Here is a 20,204-nt window from a genome sequence, read left to right on the forward strand (position 1 = left end):
AAGAATCATTATAGTGCCTCTGATAAGAATAAAGCTACCTTTGACTTTTGGTCTGCCATATATCTATGTATATTGTTACGGTTTTTAGAACCTTCACTAGTAAATTTTAGTAAATGTATCCCTTATAAATGTCCCCCTGTAAATATTCCCATCAATTGGCTTGTTAAAGATCGCACCCTAGTTAGTCCATGAACAACACGTAGCGAACCATAGGACCTCTTCGTAGTTATTTCATTATTATGTGTTTCAGTTAAGGATCTGTTCCCAGTAGTTGAATCTGCGTTGCATTAATCAAATAAGAGTAGGCCCAAAATTCCCTTCAAAAGCGGTGCGAGTGGTTTGCTATCTCCCCACAAGACGCCATTGCCCATGTGCTCCATCTCGGAGAAGAAGGGGGAGGAGCCGCCAGATCACGGGCGTGGCACGCCGACGCACCATCCGAGGCGGAGTCAGCGAGCCCCTACCGACCCACCAGGAGCTGGCGAGGTACCATCGTGGGCGTGGCTCCATGAAGTGCGCATTGATTTGCAACAAACCCAATATAAGTGGGAGCGCGAAGCCTTTTGACGGAGTTGGATAAGTTGGATGAGTTGGAAGGAGAAGGTACGAGTTGGATGAGTTGGAAGGAGAAGGTATGAGTTGGATGAGTTGGAAGAGAGTTGGACGAAGAAGGCAGAGAGAGACGAAGCTGCGCGGAGCTCTGTGACAAGCTGCTTCAAAAAGCTCTACCACGTGAAACGACTACGTGTACCTGCTGCTGGCTGCTCGCTTCCAGCCCGGAGCGTGGACCTGGAGCGGACCACTTTGCTGTGCCCTGCCGAACCTTCCAGCCCTGTTGTCCCACCTGGACCTTCTCCTTCGTCCAGTCATTCCTGCCTGCTATTCCCTTTCATGTAAGTCTGTGTTTGTTCTGCCTGGGCGTTGATAATTAAGACTGTTTTAAGGTTTGCCCTGTGTAGCTGCTTTTTCTTCTGTATATTACTTGCGTTCCTCCTTTTCTTTGGTTTTGTATATAATTAATAAATTCCACCTGTTCCTTCTCATTCTTTGGTTTCATTCTCATCTGATCGCTTTAGTCCCTTCTTTCAATTGAGTACCTGTGGCACGATTAGGACAACGCTCGGAATCAGGTTTAGTCGCTTGATAACGGCTCGAACCGCGGATTCCTAAACCGCTCGGCAAATACCATCTTGTCCGTGGTTCGAGCGGTACTTGTCTCCCTGTTTTGCGGAGGGATTGGTAAAGGTATTCGGGAGAACACCTGGACCAATAACCCTGATCAATCCCACCCCGCAAAAGAGCGTTACGAGTACCAGGACCAGAGACGGCCGGCTTAACAGGCCAAGGGGATTAACCCCCCTTGCTAAGGGGAGTGCCGTCTCTGAGATCCGTAACAATTGGTGTCAGGAGTGGGATTTGAGGCCCGAACCAAATTTTTAAAACATCTAAAAATTTGGTCAAAATTTACGAGCGGCCGAAAATTTGCATAACATCCAAATTAAATCGTGCCATGGATGATCAAGGCGATCGGATGCCGGTAGGGGAGGTAGAAGAGGAGTTAGAGGCAATCCAGGACCCCAGGGAGGAATTGGAGGAGGAGAGCAATGAGGGTGCGGTAGCGGGGGTTGCAGGCGCACAAGATGGCGGCGCCTTGCACGAGGTTGCAGCAGCACAAGATGGCGGCGCCTCGCACGTGGCGACGAGGGCCACGCCTGCTGCGCAAGTAGGGGTTGTGGACCTGCAGAGCTTTTTGGCGCAAGTACTTGTAGCCATAACATCAGGGTATGGGTTGGGCGAGAAGGTCCCAAGGGTACGCGACGAGGTAACGCGACTCGAGGAGCGCGGATTGAGCGAGGTGGGGCAAAGCGCAGGTAACTGGACGACCGGGGTAGAAATCGCGACCCGGGGTATGGGGAAGCCGGCGACCGCCGAGGTAGGAGAGAAAATTTTATCTGGACTAGCGGTCCTCGACGGAAAGAAAAAAGAAATTAAGTCCGAATCAATCGAAGCAGTAGTGGAAATTGGAATTGGAGAGACCGCAGATGTAGAAAAGCACTCGCGGCAGGGAGAAATGGAAAATGCACAAAGTCTGGATTCGCATCATGATGCTGTGCTTATTAACACCAATGAAAGTTTGCAGGTGGTGTTGGAGTGAAGGAGAAGAAGCGCCCAGGTGAGTCGTGCTGTATATTGTGCGGGGAGATTTTGCAAGAGGATGATTGGTGCAAAAAGAATTTTCGTGCGCTTGGGGTTGCGACGGCACCCGGGCGTTGATGGAGGGTCCCTTGTGAGTGGGGTGAGTGGAATTGGCGCGCTTGTGAGGAAAAAGTGTGCGTCGAAGAGTGAGTGTGTTACAAAGTGTGGAAGTAAAACCGAGTACGAGCGAGAATGCCTGTCGGAGGGTATGTGTGAAACAGAGTGTACGGAGTGTGACACGGAGAGTGAGTTGGTGGTGGAGCGCATGATGGGGAGTGTTACAGGGGATGTAACGGAAGAGTGCACGCCCGTGGTGGTTACGGAGTACGTAACGGGGGAGAGTGCACGCGAGAAGTGTGCGAACGACTAGTGTGCGCCAAGGTGTGTTATAGAGTGTGCGCGAGAGGAGTGGTGTGTAACAGGGTGTGCGAATGGTGGAAAGGATGCGCAAGAATGTGCGCGAGAGTGTGTGGTGAGCGTTATGAGTAGACCTGAGTATGGAGCGAAAGAGAACGCATGAGCAAGTGCAATAACGAAGTGTATGGAGACACCTGGATGTGTGAGGAGGAAAAGGAACGAGTGGTGTGAGCATGTACGGGAAGCGTCGACGTTAAACGGGATAGCGGTTACAACAACAACAACAACAACAACAACATGCATTTTAAAGGCCGTTTTCCCGACTAGAGCGGGGGTTAGCCTTGCGGTCCCCATGACAATCTTCTCCATTTTGCCCTATTTTCTGCATCTCTCCTTGTTAACCCCCTTGCCTGCATTTCTTCTTCCACCATCTTTAGCCAAGTCTTTCTCGGTCTTCCCCGTCCTCTACTTCCTTCTACATTCATTTCCATCACTCTTCTCAACCAGTCACTTTCATTCTTCCTCAACACATGACCAAACCATCTCAACCTGTTCCCCTTCACAGCATCAATCACAGGCTCTATTCCCATCATCTTTCACAATTAGACCGGGATAACAACAAACGGGATAGCGGTTAGACCGACGTTTAACCGACGCGAGCTCTCGGTCCGTGCCGGGCTGTGGGTATTGCGGGAGCCGGCGGGGATCGGTGCCGCGTGGCGCCTGTTCGGAGCGCCGCGCACGATCCGGACCGGGCCCCGCCCCGCACAGTCGAGTCCGGGCTTTTCCGGGCAAGGCGACTGGCCCGGTTCGAGGGAAGATAGGAGGGATCAGAACGGCGCCCCCTTGTGGTTGCGGCGTTCCACCCGGGCAAGGTTGGCCCACCGCACAGGAGACCGAAAGGCCCCGCGTAGGGATGATGCTTTAAACCTTGGCCCAACCAAACCTCCTCCCCTGAACCAAATGCCGGACGGACCCAACCTGCAGGCGACCAAACCACCCGTATGCATTGCTCGGCTTTGCGAAGCCGAGCTTGGAAAATGTCATGACGTACCGAGAGGCTCAAGTTTAATGGACTGTGATGATAATAGTGTTTTGATTCGAAATTGGGAATAGTGAATAGGATTGGCAGTAATGATTGGCAAATTTGATGGGTAAAAATGATTGGCAGTAATGATTGGCAAATTTTGATTGGCAAAAATTGGATGGGCAAAATTGGTAGTGAGAGATGCCCGATGTAGAGGGATGGTAAATCCACCATCCCTCCCATCCACCCGGGCACATGAGCTATAGATTATGGGGTTTTGGCGGTGTAAACCAAGCCAGGGAGGGTTTGGATAATTGTATAGGGAAATAGCTGACCATAGGTAACTGTAGAGTTAAGTAGCGACATGTACCTGTAGTAGGGGACGTACAATAGATTAGTTGGATTATAACGACGAGGGAGCGCAATAGTATAAGGGGCGACTGGGAAGCGCGAGTTTCAGAAGGGGGGTAGTCAGCTTAGACGATGCAGTGTGTGTGAAGGAGGTGATTGAGCAGCGTATGGTGAAAAGTGCAATTGTGAGTTGAGTGCGTAGTATTGAATGAATGGTCCTGGAGGGAAGATGGGTGCAAGAGCCACCAGGTGTGTGTGAGCACAGGTGTGGAAGTGAAGTACAGGTGTATGGAGAATGGTTGCAGGGAATAAATGGTATGGAATATATGGAGAATGGAATAGATGGAATGGATGGTGTGGAGTGAGTAGTGTGGAATATGTGGAGTGGAGTGGTTGGTGCGAAAGGAGTGGATGGGGAAGATGGACCCCTTTCACGAATACCCGGGGAGGGTAGTTTAAGAGTAGGTAGAGGGTATAGGTAAATTGTGGTGGATATTGGCATCTGTGGTGCATGTGGTAGAATGGTGTTTGGATGGGTGCATTAGTGAAGTGGAAATGGCTGGGCGTGTGGCCTGTTAGTGAGTGTAGTTGAATGGGCACTCCGCCACTGTCAGGATGTCGGCCAGGTGAGGCCGCAGGTGGGCTCTGGGAGCCAGTAGAGTTGTTCAGTGGGGCCCGAGGATCCGGAGGACGGACCCGGGTAGCCCAGTGCCAGAGAGGGCACCGAGTGGGGAGAGCGCCAGAGGGCCTTCCCCAGGTAGATAGGTTAGGGTAAGGAGCAGGTAAGCTCAGAGGCAACTACAGTGGCGGAGGGGTGCAGGTGAGTAGACCTGCTGGTGAGCCACACTACCCAGCCCGGAAATTGTGCGAAGGCACAGGGAGTTGAATCTGGGGAGTGAGACCCTTAATTGGTGAGCACCACAGTTTGGTCAATGGGAGTTCGGTTTTTAGAACCGCATAGAGTAAAGTGGCCAATGGTTTGGCAGGGAAAGACCCCGGGTAGAGTAAAAATGTTAAAGTCATTTAGAGGATAGTTAGGATGGAAATCCCTTCGCACCATCTGCAGCCACTCACCTGAGGTGATGACAAGACTCCACACCATGTTTTTTTTTGTGCAAATGTGTTGGAATGGTGAGACGCATCATGACGTGGGGGTGACATTGTGCTTGTTTGTTCCATCTCTTCCTCCTTATGAGGGATTGATGATGAATTGATTGATGGCAAATTTGGATTAGAGGGATTGGTAACCAATTTGGTATTAGGGGAGATATGGGGAAGACGAGACAGTAGAGACTGAATTTGTAAATGTGTAAATTGTTGTAAATATGGGGTAAGGGGCAAGGGTAGATTAGGTGACAGGGTGGGTGACGTACGATAGGGACGAGCTTTCTCCGCTCGCTCCCATGCGCACCTCACCTCTGCATTGCCTTGTATTGATGTGTACCCTTGCGCCCTTGCACCCCGCTAACTTTGCTTTGTCCTCCTTCCCCACCTATGGACCCTGCTCTCTGGGCACTGAGGGGAAAGCGTGCAGGAGCCGCATTTGTGTGCCCAAGCCGCCGCTGCACAGCCTGCCTGGATCGGTACACCACCTTATGGACCGCACGACTTGCGGCCTAGCACCACCATATGGACCACACGTTTCTGTGGCTAAGCACCACACCCTTATGGACCCCACGTGTTGGGGCCCGGCCCCTCTGCTGGGACCGGCCATGATGGCCAGAGAAGAGTTGGCTTGTGGACCACGGTGAGGTGGCCCCATTTTTGCCATACAGGTGGACCACCCATAGTTGGCCCCTGTTGGCCGTAAATAAAAATGGACGTGTTTTGTGCCTTTTTATTATTGCAAATAGGCAGGAAGCCACAAGATCAAGAAGGACAACATCTGGAAGAAACATTGGCCAGCAGAGCAGGAGCAGAAAGAAGAACCCGGTCAACAGTTTGTTGTTTTTATTTGAAATGTGTGCAATGAGCACTGGATGGTGCTTTGGTGTTTTTCTGGTGCTGATGGTGCTTTGGTGCTTTGTGGTGCTCTTGTGCTCGGGGGTGCACTGCAATATCAATTGTGCATACCTGGGCACTTGAGTATGGTGTATCGGTGCAGTGCAGTGCATGCTCTCCCTCTTTTGCAGATTTTTCCCCTTTGTCTCCCAAAATGACAGGTCCTGGGTTTGCCGTGGAAATATGTTACATATTTATGTGAATGTATGTGAATTACCATTCAGGTCTTTGCTTATCCATGTGTAATAGATTAAGGGTTGTTGTGGTTGGAGGGTCAGGAGCCCTTCTGAAAAGTGTCCGGAAACGGAAGTGACCGGAAACGGAAGAGAAAAGACACGAGGAAGAAAAGCGACGGGTATTCTTCTTCCTCGCCCCGCTCCGACGAGGTGGGATCGACCTTGCGCTGCGTGGAAAAGCGGCGTTCCGAAGCCCGTCTGGCGAGAGGAGTTACCGGGACGTGTACCTGCCCGGTGGAGACGTCAAGTTGACGTGGGGCCGTGCATCGACCCCGCGTCTGGCACCGTTCGCGGCACCGTCTAAACAGACGCGTGCGGGTCGCACGTTGGGGCCTAACACGCCTTGCAAGCGGCGTGGGGCTTTTGGCTTGTTTTACCGTACCCGCTTCGCGTGGCCACGAGGGGCTGCAGCCGCGGTGCCTGGTACGATACCTGCCCGGTGGAAACACGTCCACCCGGGGTTCGTTCAACCGCCCGAGTGCGGCGACGCCGACCAGCATCTCGGTCAGGAGGGGCCCAGAGACATTGTGAGGGGCAGAGACCAAAAGGGGGTCGTGAGTACAGAAGTGGACACACATATATAAGATGGCCATCTTAATCATATAGGGAATTGATTGTGGATTGGGAATTGTTGATGGTTGTTTGTTGTTGATTGCTCGGGGAATATCCGTGATTGTATCATTGAAATCGTATGATATCCTTACCCTGGAAATATATCATTGCACATCAGTTTCTCTTGGGTGGAATTCATAGGGATTGCGTTGCGAAAGCGCATATATATAATACTACTTTCTGGCGAAGGTCCTCTCACGGTCCGGGGGTCACCGAGACCAGGTAGTCACCGAGGGGACCACGTAACAAATACAAATTAGTGTTTTGTAAATAATGCTCCCCACCGTATATGTGTAGTTTGAAAACCATTCCGTGATTCGGTTATCCTGTGGGTGTGAGTCTGTTAGGTAGGATGCAACGTAGCAGGCGGGACATACGTAGTTGTTTTAAAACTGTCGCACTCAAGGGTAAGGTTAATAGTAGAGGGCTATTACACCTGTGTCACATTAAGTAAAGTTAGTTCGGGTCGAGACGACCCGAGAGGAAAAACGGGTGCTGTGTTACGGTTTTTAGAACCTTCACTAGTAAATTTTAGTAAATGTATCCCTTATAAATGTCCCCCTGTAAATATTCCCATCAATTGGCTTGTTAAAGATCGCATCCTAGTTAGTCGATTAACAACACGTAGCGAACCATAGGATCTCTTCGTAGTTATTTCATTATTATGTGTTTCAGTTAAGGATCTGTTCCCAGTAGTTAAATCTGCGTTGCATTAATCAAATAAGAGTAGGTCCAAAATTCCCTTCAAAAGCGGTGCGAGTGGTTTGCTATCTCCCCACAAGACGCCATTGCCCATGTGCTCCATCTCGGAGAAGAAGGGGGAGGAGCCGCCAGATCACGGGCGTGGCACGCCGACGCACCACCCGAGGCGGACTCAGCGAGCCCCTACCGACCAACCAGGGCTGGTGAGGTACCATCGTGGGCGTGGCTCCATGAAGCGCGCATTGTTTTGCAACAAACCCAATATAAGCGGGAGCGCGAAGCCTTTTGACGGAGTTGGATGAGTTGGAAGGAGAAGGTACGAGTTGGAAGAAGAAGGTGTGAATTGGATGAGTTGGAAGAGAGTTGGACGAAGAAGGCAGAGAGAGACGAAGCTGCGCGGAGCTCTGTGACAAGCTGCTTCAAAAAACCCTACCGCGTGAAACGACTACGTGTGCCTGCGGCTGGCTGCTCGCTTCCAGCCCGGAGCGTGGACCTGGAGCGGACCTCTTTGCTGTGCCCTGCCGAACCTTCCAGCCCTGTTGTCCCACCTGGACCTTCTCCTTCGTCCAGTCATTCCTGCCTGCTTTTTTTTTTTTTTTTTTTTTTGTATACTGAATCGAGGCTCGTGAAAGAACTAACATTTACTTCACAAACAAATCAACCAGACAAACAAAATATAGAAAAAGAGGGAGCGGAAAACAAGATGGGGAGAGAAGGGGAAGCACACAAACACAACATTTGAGAGCAGGGAGATGTGTGGAAGGGAGAGGGCTTGGGGGGAGGAGGCGTGGGAAGGGGGGGGGGGGAGGGAGAAGTATAAAACACAAGGACACCAAGGACTTCCAGGACAGAAGTTGGTATTTCAAAAAAGTGGAATTGGGGTGAAATTAGCGGGGGTAGAAAAGATCAAGGTTTTGGATGGGGGAAGATAAGAGATGGTGGTGAACAGCTGTTTTAAAGACCTGGAGGGTGGAGTGGGATTGAAGAGAGTGAGGGAGTTTGTTCCAGAGGTGGGAGAAAAGAGGAATGAAGGAGTGAAGGTGAGCAGAGAGTCTTGATTTTGGCAGTTTGACCATAAGAGGGTTGCAAGCAGATCTTGTGCGACCTGTAGGAATATTTGCGGGACAGAGCCCAGAGAGAGCTGGGGGGGCAAGGCCAGAGAGGAGTCGGTAGAAGACGGAAAGACCACCAACCTGCCTGCGGTGAGTGAGTGAGAGGCCCTTGGAGTTAGCTTCATCGCGGGAGATTCCAATGATTCTGAATGCTTTGGTTTCAACAGCGTGAAGACGAGCTAGGTGTGGGGCAGGAGCACCAGCCCAGAGGGGAGAGCAGTATTCCATTGAGCTGCGGATTCAGCCTTGTATGTGGTGATGAGCTCAGGTGTGCCAAGGAAGGACTTCGCACGACGGAGGATGCCCAGTCGGCGACTGGCTTTGGAGGCCAGATTTGAAATGTGGTTTTCCCAGGAAAGATCATGGCAGATAGTGAGACCCAAAAGCTTGAGTGACAGAACTTCTTGGAGAGGATTATTCAGAAAGTGGATGGGAGGGTTGTCCAGTCAGTCTTTTCGGAGAGACATCATAAGAGTGTGAGATTTGTCAGGATTGAAAGACATGTTCCACTTGTTTGCCCAGTCTGTGATTTTGTCCAGGTCTGCAGAGAGTGAGGAGGCTGCAGACTGCCGATCTGAGGGATGAAGAATGGAGCGACAGAGAGTAGAGTCATCAGCAAAGAGATACAGAGGATTTTCAAGAGAGTCAGAGAGATCATTGATGAAGACCAGAAAAAGCACAGGGCCCAGAACACTGCCTTGTGGAACTCCAGCCTGAACAGGAAGAGGAGATGAGAGAAACGCATTCAGGGCCACACGTTGACTACGACTAGAGAGGAAGTCCGCCAGCCATGCGTGGAGATTTCCATGGATACCAAAAGAGGAGAGTTTGGTGAGCAGAGCGGGGTGCCAGACCGTATCGAAGGCACGTGATATGTCAAGGGAGACTGCTCTAATTTCCTGTTTGGCATTGAGGACCTCCATCCATTGTTGAGAAAGCAGAAGCAGCATGTCCAGAGTAGAGTGTCCAGGTCTGAAACCAAATTGATGATCAGAGATCAAGCCATTGGAGAAGAGGAAAGATTTCATATCTGAAGCAATGATGGATTCCATGACTTTGCTGATAATTGGGAGAAGGCTGATTGGTCTGTAGTTGTTGGGATCTGTTTTTACACCTTTTTTGTGCAAAGCGGTGATGTTGGCAGATTTCCAAGCAGATGGAAGATGACCTTGAGCAAAAGAGAGGGTGAAGAGAACAGAGAGAGGGAGTGAAAGAGGGGAAGAACAGGGTTTTAGGACCCGTGGGCTGATGCCGTCAGGTCCAGTTGCAGAATCCGTGTCGAGGGTTGACAGAAACTTTTCCACCTCGTCAGGAGGAAAGGACACAGAGTCTAGGAGCAGCTGGGTACGACTGGGTACGGTGGGTACAGAGAGGGATGGGTTTGGGACACAAGATTTAGAGGCAAACACAGAGTTGAGGCATTCAGCTTTTTCACGTGCAGAGTCAGCCGTGTGGCCATTTGAGGTGAGGGAGGGGATGGAGGGGGAACAAACACCAGAAACAGATTTGACCAGACGCCACCAGGATTTGGAAGAGGGAGACAGATAAGAGAGTTCGGTCCTGAGAACGGAGAGATATTGTTTCCTGGCTCTCCTGAGGGTGGACACACACTTGTTTCGGGCTTTGTGAAAGGAAATGAGATTTCCTTCCGTTGGATCTGCTTTCCAGGAGACGAAAGCAAGTTGTTTCTGGGCAATAGCCTCACCACAAGATTCCGTGTACCATGGATGGGAGGAAGGGTATGACAACAGAAGACGAGATGGGATAAATCTGTGCATGAGAGAGAGCAGTTGGCTTTGGAAGAATTCCCAGGAAGAATTTATGTCAGAGGCAGTAGAGATGGGAGACCAGTCCAGATGATTGATGGCTGCTTGAAGACCGTGCCAGTTGGCCTGAGTGAAATGCCAGACTCGTCGACGCTGAGGAGGCTCTCTGAGAATGGTCAGAGAGATGTCCACTTTAACAAGCACATGATCAGAATAGCCGATTGGAGCAGAAGAAGAGCAGCAGACATTTTCAGGGAAGTTAGTCATAACCAAGTCCAGAAGAGAAGATGCTCCGTTGACTGAAATCCGGGTCGGGAAATTGACAGATTGTGTCAGTCCCAGTGAGTCACAGAAGTCCTTTGCTGAAGAGCCATGGCTGGTGAGAGAGGTACCCACACCCAGCCAACTGGCATGGTGACAGTTGAAATCACCACATATGAGGAAGAGAGAGTTGGGATGGGTAGATAGAAGGTGGTCCATATTCTCAGACAGCGAGATGTAGATGGAGTCATCACTGTTTGGTGGACGGTACAACACACATATGAACAAAAGGTGGGAGCGAAGGGGAAGCCGTAGCCAAAGGTATTCCTGGGGGTTAGGTGGAGAGAGGGCAGTGCAGGGCGAGTGAGGAAGAGAGTTTTTTATAAAGATAGCAACCCCACCTCCAGGACGAGGCTCAGGTCTATCATACCGGAGGAGGGAGTAACCTGGGAGAGATACCAAGGAATCAGAGACGTCATGAAGGAGGAAAGTTTCTGTTAAGCAGATCACGTCTGGTTTGTCAGAAGCAACCTGTATGGAGAGATCAGACAAGTTTGAGCGAAGGCCCCGGATGTTTGAGGTCCATACTGTTAAGGAAGAGGAAGGGGGAGCATCGGATACAGAACAGGGGGGGGGGGGCATCGGATACAGAACGGGGGGGGGGGGCGGTAGGGTAAGGGTAAGATGTAGGGTAAGATGTGGAAGAGGAGGAAGAGGTAGGGAGAGCTGTTGAAGGTGTGTCGGAGATTACAGAATAGCTTGGAGAAAGGGAAGAATGGGGCAGACAAAAGGTTTGATGGTGATTGGGAGAGGCGCAGTGAGGTGTTAATTGACGAGGGGGAAGAGCGAGGCAGAAGGTTGAGGGAGATGAAGGTGAAAGTTGGAAGGGGGAAGAAGCGGGGAGGACGCTTTGAGGAGGAGGGGTGAGAGGGGAGTCTAGGAGGGGAGGAGCGAGGGAGAGTCTCGGAAGGGAGGGGTGTGGGGGGAGATTTGAAAGGAATGGGTGATTGGGAAGATTTGGAGGGGACGGGCAAGGGGGAAGATTTGAAAGAGATGGGTGATGGGGATGATTTGGAGGGGAGGGGCAAGGGGGTAGATTTAGAGGGGAGGGGTGATGGGAATTTGAAAAATGTACGATTAATGGGAAACGAACATTTATTGCAAAATGAGTTTCTTGAGACATTCGAGTCAAAAATACGTTTGAGGACGCTGGAGGGAGGATGGAGTGCTGGAGAGTTTAGGCAATGAATGAAAGATGCACTGTGATAAGAGATGGATTTTTTTTGGGGAATGAATAGATTTGGTGAGCAAGTCGAAAGCATCCTTTTGTAGAAGAAGAAGAAAAAGGTGTTATAGAATATGACCGAATATAGGTCTTCAGGGGTCAGATGAGACATTTTTTTAACAACGTGCTCACGTGATCACAAACAACGTGGTCGAAGAACGAACGAACAAATAAGAACGAATAAACGAATAAGAACAGAGGGAAATGTTTTTTTTTTTTTTTTTTTTTTTTTTTTTTTGAGATTTTAAAACAAGGAAGTATGGGGTGAAAAAACCATGAAAAACAGAGACCGGAAAGTAATTGCAGCGCGATCGGAGAACCGCTGAGACAAAAAACAAAGCCTCAAGCCAATACAAGGTCGGACACGGTAGCCTAGTACTACTACTACACTTAGGTCTCAGAATACGCGATAAGAAATACCGACGATTCTGTACACAGGTATGAAAAACCAACGCCAAGAATACTATTAAAGACACCCCAATAGGTACATACACCGAGAGAAAGATACAGTATCGACCAAAACACAATTGTGAAAAGTTACTTAACTTCGAAAGCGAGCGCGCATGGAACAGCTTTGAAGAGATGAGACCTCCAATCTTGCGCATCTATTCGATCTGCTATTCCCTTTCGTGTAAGTCTGTGTTTGTTCTGTCTGGGTGTTGATAATTAAGACTGTTTTAAGGTTTGCCCTGTTCCTGTTTTAAGGTGACTTCCGGTTCCTCGGGCGAGTGAGGCGTGCTTCGAGCTCTCCACGGCATCGAAGTTTGAGTGTTTTCCCATTCTTGTCTTTGTCAAATTTCCACTGGTTATTTTTCTGTGTACGTGTTATTGTGTGTTTCTAGTTGGTGTTGGTTTGTGGTTCGTGCAAACTTGTGTGTAGTTAATCGTTTTCTGAGTCGTACCTCGTGCGCGGCCTGGTGACTTGGGGCTTCCCTCCCCCTGTCGGTGTTTTGTCGGTTTGGGTTATTTCCTTCGCTGTATTGCTTGTTTCTTTTATTTTATTTTCTCCCCCTCACCTCACCTCCCTAGACAAATAATTCTATATTGATTCTTTCTCTCCTCCCGGACACGTGCTTGTTCGCTCTCCTCCTCGTCTCGGCTTGTGCCCCGCCCCCTGTATCTCGTTTTCTTCCGCCTCTGCTTCTTCTTTCTCAAATCGACGTTCTCGCTTGGAGACTTTTCCCGGATTGTTTTTTTTCATCGTTCTGTTTGGATATTGTTGGAATATGTTTAAACCGCAGCCGTGATGCTGACGCCTCCCCCCCCCCCCCACCCCCAGAATTTACATGTTTTAAACGTTTCCCAGTGTGTACCCTGGTCAGAATAGGTACACCGTATCCCTGCGTGTCGTAAGAGACGACTAAGAGGGTTGGCGTCAGGAAGGGCATCCGGCCATAAAAACATTGCCTCAAAAAGAGAACCATGACAATCACAAGTACATATGGGCAGGGTGCAGCCCGAAGTGGAGATCGGTTTCTGAGGTTTGGGACATGGAATGTGGGGACAATGACAGGGAGATCAGGAGAAGTGGTGGAAGTATTGGTCAGAAGAAGAGTGGACATATGTTGTGTGCAAGAGACGAGATGGAAGGGAAGTGGTGTGAGAATGGTGAAGGGTAGGCAGGGACAGAAATACAAGTTTGTGTGGCAAGGGTGCCTGGAGGGCGTGAATGGTGTTGGTGTCCTGTTTTCTGAGGAGTTTGTAGACAGTGTGGTGAGTGTGACTAGAGTGAGTGATAGGTTGATGATGGTGAAAATGATGATTGGAAAGCTCTTGGTGAACGTCATCTCGGGATATGCTCCGCAGGTTGGTCGAAACGATGAAGAGAAGGACAAGTTCTGGTGTACGATAGAGAAGCTGATGGAAAACGTGAAAGATGAGGAAGTTGTTGTGGTGGGAGGAGACCTGAATGGACATGTGGGAAGGAGTATGGATGGTTTTGAGGGAGTTCATGGGGGTTACGGATATGGTGTGAGAAATGGAGAAGGTGAAAGGATTTTGGAGTTTGCTGATGGAGCTGATTTGTTGATTTGTAATACTCAGTTCCAGAAAGAGGACAATAAGCTTGTTACATACACGTCAGGTGGGTCGACGACAACCGTTGACTACCTGATGGTGCGTCGGCGAGATAGGGGGCACCTCCGGGACACAAAGGTGATCCCGGGGGAGGAGGCTGTTTCACAGCACCACTTGGTTGTCTGCGACATAAGGGTGAAAGGTGCGAGGAGAGCTCGGCGGGTGAAGTACCAACCGAGAATGAAGGTGTGGAGGTTGAAAGAGGTGACAGTAAGGGAGGCATTAAAAGAGAGGCTGAGTAGGGTAGAGGATGATGTGGTTGAGCTTGAAAGTGGTTGGATGTCAATGAAAGCTAGTCTGTTGGGAGCCGTTGGTGAGGTATGTGGATGGACAAAAGGACCACCGAGGCACTCGGAAACATGGTGGTGGGATGTTGAGGTTGGAAAGAGGATTGACGAGAAGAGGAAGAAGTTCAAAGAGTGGCAGAAGGCGAAGGGTACGGGAGCAGAAACAGCAGAGCATGAAAGTTATAAGGCAGCCAGGAAGGCTGCAAAGAAAGAGGTAGCAAAGGCGCAGGAAGCATGTAGGAAAATGTTCGGAGAACGCTTGGATTCGGAAGAGGGTCAGAAAGCAGTATTCAGGATTGCAAAGCAGATAGCGAAAGAGAGGTGTGATGTGATGGGGGTGAGTTGCTTGAAGGATGAAGTGGGACAAATCGTTGTCGACCCAGATGGAATTAAAGGAAGATGGAAAAGATATATGGAAATGCTGTTGAATACAGAGAATGAATGGGATGGCAACATAGAGAGTAACCCAGTTTTAGGACCGGCAGAGAAGATAACTGAGAAGGAAGTTGAGGAAGCGATAAAAGCAATGAAGAGTGGAAAAGCGGGAGGGCCGACGGGAGTTGTGGGAGATATGTTGAAGGCAGCAGGAAGTTGGGGTGTGAAGAGAATGACAGAGATCTGTAATCTGGTGGTGAAAGAAGGCCGCATTCCAGTGGCTTGGGAACTGAGTACCCTCGTCCCTCTACACAAGGGGAAAGGTGACCCTCTGGAGTGTGGCTCGTACCGAGTGATAAAGTTATTGGAGCATGGAATGAAGGTATTGGAAAGGGTGTTGGAGAGGAGGATAAGGAAGAAAGTGAAGATCGACGAAATGCAGTTTGGATTTATGCCAGGAAGAGGAACGACAGATGCGCTTTTCATTGTGAGGCAGTTGCAGGAGAAGTACATGGATAAGAGGAAGAAGTTGTTTTTTGGGTTTGTTGATCTGGAGAAAGCATTCGATAGGGTTCCACGCAAAGTATTGACATGGGCATTGAGGAAGTTAGGAGTGGAGGAATGGTTGATCAGAGTAGTGATGGCAATGTACAAAAGAGCACGCACAGCTGTAAGGACGAAGGACGGGAACAGTGGTGAGTTTGAGGTGAAGGTGGGAGTGCATCAGGGGTCGGTACTAAGTCCACTACTATTTGTAGCTGTGATGGAGGTGCTGGCTCAGACCGTAAAGGAGGGTTTACCGTGGGAGTTGTATGCAGATGATCTGGTGTTGATTGCGGAAAGTATGGATGGACTGAAGGAAAAGATGAACAAGTGGAAGGAATGTATGGAGACAAAAGGTCTGAAGGTGAATATCGGAAAGACAAAGGTGATGGCAAGTGGTAAAGCATGTGGTGAGGTGGAAAGAACTGGGAAGTGGCCGTGTGCTGTGTGTAGGAAGGGTGTCGGAGTGAACTCCATTCAATGTACAATGTGTGCTGAGTGGGTTCATCACAAATGTAGTGGTCTGAGAGGGTCATTAACCAGTGTGGCAGCTACATTCAAATGTAAGGTGTGCACAGAGGGAGCTGCAGATGGAGGAAATGTTGAGTTGGATCTTGGAGACAGCGTGAAGCTGGAAGGTGTGAAAACATTTTGCTACCTTGGAGACATGCTGAATGGAGAAGGTGGATCAGACTCGGCAACGGTTGCTCGAGTGAGATGTGCATGGAAGAAGTTTCGGGAACTGAGTGGCGTGCTGATGAGGAGGAGAGTGTCGCTGAAGCTGAAGGGAAAGGTGTATGCTGCATGTGTGAGAAGTGTTATGATTTATGGGAGCGAGACATGGGTAATGAACGTAGAGCAGCAACGAAGGCTGGAAAGGGTGGAAATGCGAATGGTTCGATGGATGTGCGGAGTATCGTTGAGAGAGAGGAAGACAAATGATGAATTGCGAAAGATGATGGGAATATTGCCTGTGATTGATGCTGTGAAGAGGAACAGGTTGAGATGGTTTGGTCATGTATTGAGGAAGGATGAAAGTGACTGGTTGAGAAGAGTGATGGAAGTTAATGTAGAAGGAAGTAGAGGACGGGGAAGACCGAGAAAGACTTGGCTAAAGATGGTGGAAGAAGAAATGCTGGCAAGGGGGTTAACAAGGAGAGATGCAGAAAATAGGGCAAAATGGAGAAGATTGTCATGGGGACCGCAAGGCTAACCCCCGCTCTAGCAGGGAACATGGCCTTAAAATGCATGTTGTTGTGTTGTTGTTAAGGTTTGCCCTGTGTATCTGCTTTTTCTTCTGTATATTACTTGTGTTCCTCCTCTTCTTTGGTTTTGTATATAATTAATAAATTCCACCTGTTCCTTCATATTCTTTGGTTTCATTCTCATCCGATCGCTTTAGTCCTTTCTTTCAATTGAGTACCTGTGGCACGATTCGGCCAACGCTCGGAATCGGGTTTAGTCGCTTGATAACGGCTCGAACCGCGGATTGCTAAACCACTCGGCAAATACCATCTTGTCCGTGGTTTGAGCGGTACTTGTCTCCCTGTTTTGCGGAGGGATTGGTAAAGGTATTCGGGAGAACACCTGGACCAATAACCCTGATCAATCCCACACCGCAAAAGAGCGATACGAGTACCAGGACCAGAGACGGCCGGCTTAACAGGCCAAGGGGATTAACCCCCCTTGCTAAGGGGAGTGCCGTCTCTGAGATCCGTAACAATATATAAACGCGAGTTGTCTGTGTGTGTGTGTGTGTCCAGTTTTTGTGTGTCCGCGTTTTATTCAGAGTTGGCTGAACGGATCTTCATCAAACTTTCAGAGGTTCATCAGTGAGTGCCTGAGAGTGTTTTAGGCCAAAAATTGAAGAAAAAAAAAGTTAGTTTTTTTGGAGCCTTTAATTCCCTTTTAAAAAGTAAGCCTTTTAAAATTAATGACAGTTATATACAAGTACACATTCGCATAAATAAATACAAAACAATTTGCAAACATTTGAACACAAATAAATTAAACAATTCTGGAAGTGTACGAAGTTGGGAGTAAGGCTTCTTCTTATTCATGAAAGTCATCTTACTATAATTCACCAAATGTCTATCTGTCCCGTCTGTTCCCAGATACCGCAAAAACGGCTAAACCGATCGCAACGAAATTTTGGGTGGGTAATCCTGGGACCCCCTGGAGTAAAATAGGCTATATTGTTTTTCCAATTTCAGCTTTGGTCTCCAGAATTTTCAGGTTTGGACTCCCGCATAACGTTATTTTCCCAGGCACTGGAAAAACGGCTGCACCGATCGCAACGATTTTTTGTGTGTATTCCTGGAACCCCTGCAGTAAAATAGGCATAAACCTCAGCGTAATTCAAACCGTGAACACAGCGAATATTGGGGAGTCCGTTGATCGTGTTCAAGGGATGACACTATATCGTAAGCCTTATTCATATCCACTAAACGCCTTCACATTACCTCAGCATAATTCAATAATTCACGGACTGACGTGCGTGTGTATGTGTGTATGTGTGTTTGTGTGTGTGTTTGTGCTTATGTGTGTACATGTGTTTGTGTGTATGTGTTTGCGCATTGTGTGTGTGTGTGTGTGTGTGTGTGTACGTTTGTGTGTATGTGTGTATGTGTGTTTGTGTGTGTGTGTATGTGTGTGTGTGTATGTGTGTGTGTGTGTGTCGTTTGTGTTTATGTGTGTGTTTTTGTGTGTTTGTGCGTGAGTGTGTGTGTGTGTGTGTGTCAGTGCGTGTGTGTGTGTGTGTATATGTGTTTGTCACGCTACTCCTCCTGCAGTTCTGGGTCGATCACATCCAGACTTGCAACCACAGGTTTAGTTTGGCTTCTCTATTTGGGGGGGGGGGCTTAATATTATTATAATAAGTAAAGGTATATGGTTATGTCGGTTTGTTACATGCCAGAAAAGATTCCGGCAAGTATGTTGGTTGGTTGGTTTGTCTGTCTGTCTGTCTGCTTGTCTATCTGTCTGTTTATCTGTCTGTTTGTGCTCAGTACTACGTCTACATCGTTGCACATAGCATCGCCCTACTTTACACACATATTTGCCTTGCCCTGGAATAGACTGTGCCCAATTTTTAACTCTCTTGGCCCAAGGTCAAGCTCAAGGTCACCCAAAACGTGAAAATCGTGACCGCAGTGTAAAGCCGGGGCGAGGCGGAGTGATACAACGGAAGGATTCGACGGTTTAAATGAAGTTGCGATGAGGCGGATCTTCATCCTTATTTTGTTACCTCCGCCACCAAAGGTGGACGGAGGTTATGTTTTCACCCCTGTCTGTTTGTCCGTTTGTTACTCGCCGAATAGATTCCGGCAAGTATGTTGGTTGGTTTGTTACTTGCCGGAATAGATTCGCCGGGATATATTTTGGGTGGTGAGGGGGCTTGAAGGCAGATTTTAATCTTACCGCCGCCATGTTGGTGCTCGCCGTCACTGCGATGCAAAGCGAAAGACGCCTTAGAGCTGTCACATTCACAATCGCTATGTCGTATGTACTCCTGATACGTATTTCCTTCATTGTAAAAACTACCAAGTCAACAGTTAAAAGGATTTTGAGCCGATAGGTGTTACGACCTTGGCAAGATCTATGGAGACAGCGATCTGTTAGCTTATACACCGCCCAAATAGCTATGTGGAATTCTCTCATGTAGAGATAAACCCACGTCGTTTGAACTTTGGCAGAGGTCATTATTTACTTTTAATTATCCAAAATGGCCGATAAAAAAGTACATTCCGGCAATTCCTCGGTGTCTGACTGATTTTTCATATGTATATCTGTTTGTTTCTATGTATGTTTATATGCGACCAAAACGTCTTCTTCTTCCTCAAATTTAATTAACATCCTCTTAATTTACGTTTAGACTGCTGAGACCCTTCAGAACTTTGACGACCCTTTAAGTCCCCCGAGACCCTTAAGACCACCAAGACCCCTGAAGACCCAAAATACCCCGAAGACCCAAAACACCCTAAAGAGCTAAAACACCACAAAGACCCGAAACACCCCAAATACCTAAAACATCCGGAAGACCCAAAACACCCTGAAGACCCAAAACACCCTGAAGACCCCAAAGACCCTTAAATACCAAGAGGAACAAAAAGACCTTTAAGACCCAAATGCCCAAGAATACACCGAAGACCCAAAAGACCCCGAAGACCCAAAAGACACAAAAGACCCCAAAACCCAAAATACCCTGAAGACCCAAAACACTCTGAAGACCCAAAACACTCTGAAGACCCAAAACACACTGAAGACCCTAAATACCCTTAAAGACCCAGAGGAACCAAAAGCACCTGAAGACACTGAAGTCCCAAAAGACCCCGAAGACCCTGAAGACCCAAAAGACACCAAAATGGTCAAAGGTGCCTATCCCTCTGAAACGACGTGTGGTGAGGCGCGCGGAACGGGCCGAGTCACACTAGTTATACTTAACTCAGAAACGTGATGAACGGCACATTCACCAGCAGATATTCAACAAAAAGGTGAAATGATGATTTGACATTTGTGATGGATTCTGATTTGGATGTAATTGCTTTTCTATTATATTTGACCTTTTTTCAAATATGTTAATGTTTCTTTTTTGCTTGAGCAACGCTGGGTACTCTGCCGGGTACTCCCCCAAAATATGTATATGTAGTATATCTTTCCCCTCCCTCTCCCCTCACCTCTCGCACCCCCCCCCCCCCCTTCCACTCCCCCACTCCCTTCCTCACCCCTACCTCTCCTGCCTCCTCCCCCCCTGTATCCTTTATGATGTCCCTAAAACAAGAAGTGTCCTGTTTTGAATGATTTTCAATTTTGTTTGACTGCCAGACAGGCAGACATAGTAAATAAATTACCTTACTCCTCTCTGCGCATGCGCGATCGGGACAAGATTCCGTACAATTTGCCATATTCAGAGCACCACTATCTTGTCATCCCCCATTCTTACCCACTATCCTTTTTATCCCCATTGACCCTTCCTCGCCTAAACCTCTTACTTGCAAGTGGCTGGGCTTCCTCTTCA

At 48.6% G+C, this 20,204-nt stretch overlaps 1 protein-coding gene across 2 annotated transcripts in view; it reads left to right on the plus strand.

Annotated features, from left to right (window-relative positions):
• CCNB1IP1 (cyclin B1 interacting protein 1) overlaps positions 1 to 20,204 on the plus strand; it is a 160,474-nt gene that overhangs the window by 88,432 nt on the left and 51,838 nt on the right. The gene's annotated exons all lie outside the window — the stretch shown is intronic.

This window comes from Myxine glutinosa, chromosome 1, assembly GCF_964187855.1.
Source record: "Myxine glutinosa chromosome 1, kmMyxGlut1.1, whole genome shotgun sequence".
Taxonomy (NCBI): domain Eukaryota; kingdom Metazoa; phylum Chordata; class Myxini; order Myxiniformes; family Myxinidae; genus Myxine; species Myxine glutinosa.